Source organism: Mus musculus, chromosome 4, assembly GCF_000001635.26.
Source record: "Mus musculus strain C57BL/6J chromosome 4, GRCm38.p6 C57BL/6J".
NCBI lineage: Eukaryota > Metazoa > Chordata > Mammalia > Rodentia > Muridae > Mus > Mus musculus.
Window position 1 is genome coordinate 7,008,194 of NC_000070.6, and position 7,930 is coordinate 7,016,123.

Sequence of the window (7,930 nt, forward strand, 5' to 3'; positions counted from 1 at the left end):
GGTATGGAAAGTTTTCTTCTATGCTTTTGTTGAAGATATTTGCTGGCCTTTTAAGTTGAAAATCTCCATTCTCATCTAATCCTATTATTCTTAGTTTTGGTCTTCTTATTGTGTCCTGGATTTCCTGATTGTTTTGAGTTAGGATCATTTTGCAATTTCTTTGACTGTTGTGTTTATATTCCCTCTGGAATCTTCTGCACTTGAGATTCTCTCTTCCATCTCTTGTATTCTGTTGTTGATGCTCGCATCTATGGTTCCTGATTTCTTTCCTAGGGTTTCTATCTCCAGACTTGTCTTCTTTTGGGTTTTCTTTATTGTTTCTACTTCCATTTTTAGATCCTGAGTGGTTTTGTTCAAATCCATCACCTGTTTTGTAGTGTTTTCCTGTAACTTTCTAAGGCATTTTTGTGTTTCCTCTTTAAAGGCTTCTAGCTGTTTACCTGTGTTTTCCTGTATTTCCTTTTTAAATTCCTCCATCATCATCATAAGAAGTGACTTTAGATCCATGTCTTGCTTTTCTGGTGTGATGGTGTATCCAGGGCTTGCTATAGTGGGAGAGTTTGGTTCTGATTATGCCAAGTAACGTTGGTTTCTGTTGCTTATGTTCTTTCTCTTGCCTCCTGCCATCTGATTATCTCAAGTATTGGCTGTCCTCAATATACCTGCTTGGAGCCTGTCCTTCCTATAATCCCAGTTGATTCAGGACTCCTCAGAGTCCAGCTTTCTCTGTCATTCTTTGCTTGTGGGCTCCTGTGAACCTGAGATTCTGGGTGTGTCAGAGTTCTTGGCAGGCAGTTTCCTCTGAGACCCTGAAATACTGGTGTGACCAAGCTCTTTTTATCCTGGGATCCTGTTGTCAAAGATCCTGGGCGTGTTACATTGCCTGGAAGTGGTGTCTCCTTTGAGGAGCTTGGAGCTGTCTGGTCACTGGTCCTAAGATCTCGTGGAGAGTCCTCTAGGGTCCTCTAGGGACCTCTAGGTGTCCTCCGACTCTGTGCCCAAGGTAACCTGGTGCTGGAGCCGACCATAATGAACTTGTGACCCTGGTCAGGCTGGTTTTCTGCATCCCTAATGCTGTCTCATGTCCCTTGTGATTGGATTGGAATAAAAGTTGTGTTCCACTCACCAGTGGTCCTAAGATTGCGTGGAGAGTTCTCTAGGGACCGTGGGGGGTGTCTGCCAACTCTGCACACAGGTGATCAGGTGCTGGCGCTGACTGGAAGGGAATTGTTGGTAAGTTTCTTATATTCCTGATCTTTCTAAAACTTTTTTCCTGAAGGGGTATTATATTTTTTCAACAGTTTCTTCAGCATCTAATTAGATGATCATGTGGGGGGTTTAGTTGTATGGTGGATATCATTAATGGATTTTTGTATGTTAAACAATCCTTGAATCTTTAAGAAAAAGTCTACTTGATCATGGTGAATGATCTTCTTAATGTGTTCTTGTATTTAGCTTGCAAGTATTTTATTTAGTACATTTGCATCTATTTTCATGAGAATAATTGTCTGCTAGGTTCATTTGATTCATAATGCCTATGAGCTCCATTATTTTATGTGACCTGTCCATTGGTGAGCATTATGTATTGAAGTCTCCTATAATTAATATATAAGGGTCAATGTATGACTTAAGTTTTGGTAGTATTTCCTTTACAAATACACATCCCCTTGAGTTTGGGGGCATAGATTGCAAGAGTTGAAAGATTATCTTGGTGGATTTTTCCTTGATGGGTATGAAGTATCTTTATATCTTCTAATGAATTTTGTTTGAAAGTCTATTTTGCTAGACGTTAAAATATCTACACCAGCTTTTTTCTTAGATCCTTTTGCTTGAAAAAATTTTTACAACCCTTTTCTCTGAGGTAATGTCTATCCTTGAAGTTAAAGTGTGCTTTTTAGATCACATAGAAGAATGGATCCTGCTGTTGCACCCATTCCATGTGTCTGTATCTTCTAATCAGAGAGTTGAGTCAATTGATATTGAGAAATGGTAATGTCCAGTGTTAATTTATGTTGATTTGTTGTTGCCAATGGTGGTATGAATACATGCACACACATGCTCACACATGCATGGTTGCATGTGCGTTCATGTATGAGCATACATATATATAATTCCCTTCTTTTTTTTTTTTTTTTTTTTTTGCTGGTGTGAGATTATTTATTTCCTTTCTTTTCATTCCTGTTGTTAAAACTCCTTGAATTAGAATTTTCCTTATAGTTCCTTCTTTAGGGTTGGATTCTTTTAAATTTGACTTTATCATGGATATCTTGCTTTATTCACTTATGGTGATTGAAGTTTTTTTTTTGGGGGGGGGGCAGGTACAGCACTCTAAACTGGCATCTGTGCTCTTTTAGAGTCTTCAGAATATCTGTTTAGTCCTTCTGCCTTTGAGAGTGTTCATAGAGAAATTGGGTGTAGGTCTGTATTTATATGTTCTTAGGCCAGCCTTTTTCTCCTGCAGCTTTTAATATTCTTTCTTTGTTTTTTAGGTTTAGTGTTTAGGTTATTATGTGGTAAGGAGAATTTCTTTTTAAGTCCAGTAGATTTATTTGGTGTTCTGTAAGTAAGCTTCTTCTACCTTTATAAGAGTGTCTGTGTTTAGGTTAAGGAATTTGTCTTTTAATATTTTGTTAAAAATATTTTCTGGGCTTTTGACCTGAGATTCTTCTCTTTATGCCTATTATTCTTAAGCTTGTTTTTTTAATATTTTCCCAAATTTCCTGGATGTTTTGTGTCACGAATTTCTTAGATTTAACATTTTCTTTGACAGATGTATCCATATTTAAATTGTGTTTTCAATGCCTGCGATTGTCTCTTTCATTTCTTGGTTTCTATTGCTGAAGCTTGTAGTTGTTTAAATTCCTACATTTTTTTACCAGTTGGAGACACATGCTCCACTATGTTCATAGCAGCCTTATTTATAACAGCCAGAAGCTGGAAAGAACCCAGATGTCCCTCAACAGAGGAATGGATACAGAAAATGTGGTACATTTACACAATGGAGTACTACTCAGCTATTAAAAAGAATGAATTTATGAAATTCCTAGGCAAATGGTTGGACCTGGAGGGCATCATCCTGAGTGAGGTAACCCAATCACAAAAGAACTCAAATGATATGTTCTCACTGATAAGTGAATATTAGCCCAGAAACTTAGGATACTCAAGATATAAGTTACAATTTGCAAAACACATGAAACTCAAGAAGAATGAAGACCAAAGTGTGGACACTTTGTCCCTTCTTAGAATTGGGAACAAAACATCCATGGAAGGAATTACAAAGACAAAGTTTGGAGCTGAGACAAAAGGATGGACCATCTAGAGCCTGCCATATCCAGGGATCCATCCCATAATCAGCCTCCAAACACTGATACCATTGCATACACTAGCAAGATTTTGCTGAAAGGACCCTGATATAGCTGTCTCTTGTGAGACTATGCTGGGGCCTAGCAAACACAGAAGTGGATGCTCACAGTCAGCTATTGGATGGAACACAGGGTCCCCAATGGAGGAGCTAGAGAAAGTACCCAAGGAGCTAAAGGGAACTGCAACCCTATAGGTGGAACAACAATATGAACTAACCAGTACCCTGGAGCTCCTGTCTCTAGCTGCATATGTATCAAAGGATGGCGTAGTTGGCCATCACTGGAAAGAGAGGCCCATTGGACACGCAAACTTTATATGCCCCAGTACAGGGGAACGCCAGGGCCAAAAAGTGGGAGTGGGTGGGAGGGTATGGGGGACTTTTGGTATAGCATTGGAAATGTAAATGAGGAAAATACCTAATAAAATTTATTAAATAAATAAATAATAAATTCTTACGTTTTGTATTTCCAGAATTTGCTCAGTGATTTCTTTATTTCTACTTTCAAGTATTGAACAGTTTATTCATTTCCTTTTGCTGTTTGTTTTTCTTGGCTTTCTTTAGGGGTTTTATTAGTTTTCTGGAATTTTTGTTTTCTTCAGTTTCTTTAAAGGATTTATTCATTTCCTCTTTAAGGATCTCTACCGTGGTCATAAAGTTGATTTGTAAGTTAAGTTAAATTTTAAGGTCATTTTCTTATGCTTTGTCTATGTTGGAATATTGAGACTTGCTGTACAAGGACAGTTGAGCTCTGGTGACATATTGCCTTGGCTGTTGCCTATTATGTTCTTACACTGGCACCTAAGCATTGAGTTTGGGATAATTATAGGTCTCAGTGCTGATTTCTGAGGTTGTATTTGGTGGTTGGCTGTTTATTCCATTGATTTCTGTTTCTTCTCTCTCTCTCTCTCTCTCTCTCTTTCTTTCTCTCTCTCTCTCTCTCTCTCTCTCTCTCTCTCTCTCGGCTTGTGGTTGAGTAGAGTGTCTCCACCCAAGATTGGGGTTATTTATGGTGGGACATGTCTCCTGGTCTAGCAAGGTGCCTCTGCTGGAGTTTAGGACTAGGATATCAGTACACCACAGAGGGGAACCATGGTTGGGGGTGGCATTGGCAGGAACTGAGAAAGTGGGGGTGGTTCATGGGAAAGCAGCTTTCTGAAGGCAGGTTGTTGCCTCTGGTGGGGCAGCTGGTTTCTACTGGAGTTATGGGCTGGAGTTGGTGAGGAGAGACAGGAGGGAATAATCAGAGCATGGCAGGAGAAAATGTTGGTATTCTGTAGAATGCAAGGCTTACTCGGCACTCTGCTTGCCAGTCTTGCCTCTGATGGAACATGGGGCTTCTGTCAGAGTTGTGAACCAGAGTATGGTGAGAAGGGTGTGCTGTTGAGAGTATGCTAAGTGAACACTGATGGGGTATTGAACCTGGGGTTCAGGTTGCAGACTTGGCCTGTGGTGAGCCAGGATATGGTTAATAATTGGATTTCTAAATAAGAACACTGGTGTTCCAGCATGTATTTATTTCAGATGTCAACCAAAAATTCAGATACTGGTAACTACACAGGAAAAGAGTGGCTTCAGAAGCCACATTGCTCATTACTTTATCAAAATGAAAATAGTGTATAGGACCACTTTCAAAAGCTGAGGCTTGGAGTTAGTGAATGGAACTATTCAGTGACTTTATTTCATATGAGTAAAAGTAGGCAAACTTTCCCCTCTGTCCATCTCAAAAAACAAACTGTCAGGTATTTGCATTGCTGGATATGTGTTTGCTAGTAGAGTCTATTTAAAATTATTTTATGGTCCTTGAATTCTCAATAAGAGAATTATTTTAAAAGATTAAAATAAAATACTATTTATTACTGAGGTATATGAGGTATTTATATATTTTAGATGGAAGACCACTATCAAAAGTGGTCTACTGAGAAGCACACCACTAGAACTAATGAAGTACTTTAGAAAGCCATAGGATGCAATGAGTTTGCAAAAGCAATTATATTTGTGAATACTAGTGACAACTACTTCTCAAAAATGCCTATATTATTCAACATTACTTTGGAATGAGTACCACAAAGTATTTAAAATATGTACACCATGAAAAATGAAAGGAGACCAAAAAAATGTCAAAAATTCTGTTTATAGTTTGGGGATCTCAATATATTTAAGATGTGACTTTGTACCATGTAAAACTTCAAACAAATTTCTAGATCTTCAGTTGAAAATATGTTTATCTCAAATTTGTTTACAAAAACACAAGCATTTAAAATACCTTGTGAAGAATTACAAACATTACATTATCTTATTTATAATGCTTCTCTAGAGGCACAGCAATGCAAACCAAATTATCCTCGCCTTTGAAGAGGCACATAGAGCAAAGGAGCACAAGAGAAGTTTGCAGACAGACCCACACATCGATAGTCAACTGACTTATCAACCCAGTAACTTCAGTAATACAGCAGGAAAATCAGCATATCTTCAAGCAATGCAACTTTACTGCAAAACTCTTGTATCAGTAGTAAAAGTAAGGGTTTGCTCACTTCACATGCCTCTTTTCATCATGTATCTTATTTCAAATAATAAATGCATGCCCCCTATGAACAGCCTAGGTGGTAAATAGGGATTTCAGACAATAAGTTCTTTTAGGACAAGATTACCTTACAGAATAAGAACCTAAGGCCAATCTTGGCTAGATCAGCCCATTGCCTTAATGGTTTCTCGATTGTGCTCCAGGGTGTGTTTGACTGGGGGAAGGAGGAGTTGTTGAGGGGAGTAACTTATTTCCATTGTTCAGAGAAGAGTGTGCCTTGATCCAAGCCAGGTAGAATTTCAGGTTCTAAGCTATTCCCTATGCCCTCCTACCTCACCTTGGTTATCCCAAGAAGTGCTATTTCTCTTGCACACTCAGCCTTGACATCATTTTCTTCAATAGCCTTTACAGACCCTCCCAACTCTCACATATGAGTGTTTCATAGCATCAGGACACTGTAGCTTCTAGGTGATTTTGCACATCTGTTTCCCACGACATGTAGCACACTTGGCTCTCTGCTGTAGTATTTGAGAGAATAGTAATACAAAAAGATGAAAGGGCTGGCATAGAAATGGATATAATTAAATAATTAGGATATACCATCATTGTGAGAACTTTATAGAAAATATATTTTTCATTAATTATTTGAAGATAAATAAATGCATAAAAAAGCTAACCAAACTTGAAAGAAAATTCTCTGCTTAATTAGATCTTGACTTCAGGAACATTCACCTTCCCAATTAGCCCCAACCTTCACTTTGTCAATAGAGCTTTTGGTATTTCCTTCCCTCCAGTATATTACATATTCTGCTCCTGGATTATTTCCCATCAAAACCATTCTACTGAATTTATAACTATTTAATTTCAGGTATTTTCGATTTTTCTTTGTTCATCTCATTACCTTACTTTCCTGAGCTTTAGAAGTAGATTCCACAGGAGACCATGACATGTCCCTAAGCAAGGGACACAGCTTTATTTTTCTTTGTAAAAGTTGTTAAGGAGATAGTAGAGGAAGCCATTGTCAGAAGAAGCAGGAGATGGGGAAGCCATTTGTCTACGAAGACACAGAGAAGTTCAAGAGAAACATCACTACATGAAACTTACTCAGCCCAAATGAGAATTTCCAGGAGAGGATAGTAGGTTTTTATATCTTCCCTTATATAATTGATCATCCATTTAACAGTGCTTCCTCTGGTATTCACTCTATTCCAGACACAATGCTAGGCCCCAAGTTCAAAAAAGTACTTCTAAACAATTCCTTTCATGGCCATTTTATTCCAAAGTTCCAGGTACCATTCTGTTTAAGATTATTTCCAAACCCAGAGCCCTTTTCTATGTTCTGGGTCCCAGGTGCCTTCTTCCAAGTACCTACAGTTATATCTAGTTGTATTTATGTACTCAACATGCATTTATATACACAGAATTTGACAGGTACAATGCATATGTAAATTATCTCTATCCACAATGTACATCTCATTCAACAGAAGGTGCTTAGCATGCAACTATGAAATTGATTACAGTCCTCATAATTTATCAACTTCTATGTGGAGCACTGCTATGATCCAGAATATACTGGAGCTCCTTGCCTGCATTCAGAGCTATCTTTTAGTTGTTCTAAACTAAATAGACTGTGTAAAAGACAGTTGGGACAAAGACTGCCTTGGTTAAAAAGCCTACTGTTACCCTTGCCACATACCACCACCACCACCACCACCACCACCACCACCACCACACACACACACACACACACACACACACAATTTGTTGTCCTGCAAATGCATGGATGCTCAAAAGACTTTGCAACTTCTGCTCTGTCTAGGAATTTCCTCACTACCGTATTTTCATGACAAGTCCAGCTATGTTCAAGCTCAAATCAGACAAGACTTCAGTAAGGCTTATCACCCCTCCATACTTGCAATGAATTTCATCTGACGGTGTTGCAAAGAGTAGTTTAAACTCTTCTTCATTCACAATTGCATCTCCATTGTCTTTTTCCCACCCAACATGTGAAATAAAAATAAGTACGAAAAACTAGTCTTGAAAAG